Source organism: Dermacentor silvarum, chromosome 11, assembly GCF_013339745.2.
Source record: "Dermacentor silvarum isolate Dsil-2018 chromosome 11, BIME_Dsil_1.4, whole genome shotgun sequence".
NCBI lineage: Eukaryota > Metazoa > Arthropoda > Arachnida > Ixodida > Ixodidae > Dermacentor > Dermacentor silvarum.
In genome coordinates, this window is record NC_051164.1 from 80715299 (window position 1) to 80717777 (window position 2479).

At 46.6% G+C, this 2479-nt stretch overlaps 1 pseudogene; it reads right to left on the reverse strand.

The window, feature by feature from the left end:
- Positions 1 to 748: 748 nt before the first annotated feature.
- LOC119434190 (U2 spliceosomal RNA) lies at positions 749 to 928 on the reverse strand (annotated as a pseudogene).
- Positions 929 to 2479: the final 1551 nt, after the last annotated feature.

Genomic DNA, 2479 nt, shown 5'->3' on the forward strand with positions numbered 1-2479 from the left:
GTTTTAGATAAAGCTATATCGAGTTAAATTTTCTCAAAAGCTGACGGCATAGCATGCACATAATCAATCCACTTCCATAGAGTTATCGCATGTATCTGTCTCGATACCCGGAGTAAACACCAAGCGAGATATCCGGTAAGGAAATATCAAGTATTTTGTTTACTGATTCGTGTTCCTATAGTTGCACATTGTAGCGCGCTTATAATATGACGATTCATCAGCATTTTCAAGCAGTTTTTGTGGATAATATACAATTACTTCGATTACTGAATCTTGTTAGTTTTGTAATTGCATTTACTGCGTGTTTTCCTTAACGTTACTAAATTACATAATATTTACATCGCATTTAAGAAATCTAGTCTGCTTGGTCGATTTATATCCTCCGGGCATCTCGTTAGTTTGGTTTAGTTGCATTACCTTCATGCTTTCATAATCATTATCTTAACTGTATATAAATACAATACTGCTCTAAAAGTTATAGCCTGCTTGTTAGATTTATTCTGTATCCTGTAACTGTATTTTGTCTGTATGTGTCTTATTGTAGCGAAGCTGTATATGGCTAGGTTGTGAAAATGTTTGCTTCCGTCTATCGAGTCGTATCGACAGAGAAATTTGCCCCGCTCCCCATACCACCTGTGCGCCAGCGGCGCTCCTGCGCTCCCGATTGGAGGGGCTGAAAAAGAAAATAAAACGTCATGGTCTACCCACCAATCGTAGTGCTTCGTTTCCTTTTTTTTTTTTTTTTCGTCTGACATAGGCCGATTTCGAAGAAAGTGCAATACCGGGCCCACCCACGGCGGAGGTGACGCAGGCTTGAAGTCCTCCGCCAACTTGCACAAATAAGTTTCATATATTGGATCCAAATACAACCCATATCAGATATTAAGCCGATGAGAACAGATACTACACTTTGACCCGCGTCGGCCATGTCTACGTTCGCACCGTACACGTGTACACGCCACCCCGCGTATTCAAACTAGTGCCTACCAATCTAAGTGCTTTCTATATCCTGACGTCATGCCCTACGTAGGCCCCTTTCCTCAGTTCTGCTCTGACTGTGAGATGGGTAGGCCACGTGTTTTACGATCTAAAAAAGAACAGCGTGCCTACCGAGAACGACAGCGTGAACAGAAAAGGGCATGGACGCGGCGGCGGAAGGAGACCACCGACTATAAGTGGGCCACGGACGCCAAGCGTCAGCGTGCTGCCCGCCAGAACTGCGAGGCGGAAAGAAGTGCGAACCGTTCATGTGGCCCCGATCCGGCAAACTTGGAACATTTCACCGGACCAACGGTCAATCACCACATACACAGCTTCACTGGTGATCCACCTTCACAGAGTGGAATGGCACTGGATTTTTGTATTTTCTCTCTTCTGCCTTTCCTGCAAAAATTCCTATCGTGAGTGACAGTATGTTCAAGTGAAAAAGAAAATCATTTTACCTAATCGCCTCCGAGTTATCTTGGAAATGATTAAAGGAACTTTGAAATATAGGTCCTTGTGAATGTTCGCTTTGGTTAACTCATGAATGCATTCCTTTCGTTTAGTTCAAATGCGGGCTCGGTCGTCTTCGCTGGGGTTCTTACTGTGCTTGTGGATTTGTTGCCTTGTAATGGTGTGCTGTTGGCTCGCGCACGAGTCGCTTCCTGAGAACACCTCCAAAGCCTGCTTTGGGAAGGCGGTGGCGGGAGCGGTTCGGCGAAGGGAACAGCAAGGGGTTCTTGCGCATTGGCTCTTGCGCATTGGCTCTTGCGAGCATCATAAATCGCGCAGCGCGCCGCTATCGAACTCTGGAGAAGGAAGTTTTTTTGGGGAGTGTTTGGGTCGGGGGCGGCTCAGGTGGTTTGAGTAGTGCCCCTCCCTCCCTTCCCCCACTGGTGTGAGTTGTGGGGACACATGGCCCGGGGCTCGGGCTCCAAAAGTGCGTGGCTGAGCGGACAGTGAGACCTGAGATTTCGGAGACAACGAACCCGATTTCCCAAGTGCCCCATGGGAGCGACGGACTGCCCCGAGACACTTTGCTCAGCCGTATTCATCAATGCTCACTCGCTTGTTTTGTTGACTGTATACACGTAATGTAACCTCTGTCTGTCTGCAATTAAACTCAGTTCGACTTATTGACATCCACAACTTTGAGTCCCTGAACGCCGAAGCATGAGAGCAGTGCAGCGACTTTAGAAGAGCAGACAATGACAATGGCGACAAACTAAGACACCAAGGAGGAAGAACCCGGCGGTGGAGGAAAAAAGAAAACCTTACTGGAGCTCAGAAGGATAACAGCGTTTATAAGAACGTCACTGGCCTCGCGCAGTTCACATAAAAAGTGACAGTTTCGACCAAAAGGAAAGCACCTATTGTGATAGCAAACTAGTGGACAGCTGTACGAAGTAAGGATAGTAGTCTTATCACCCGTATAAACTTGTAAACCTAGGTATACGAACTAAATTAACAAGCACGGTGTCACGCGCGCACAAGTAAA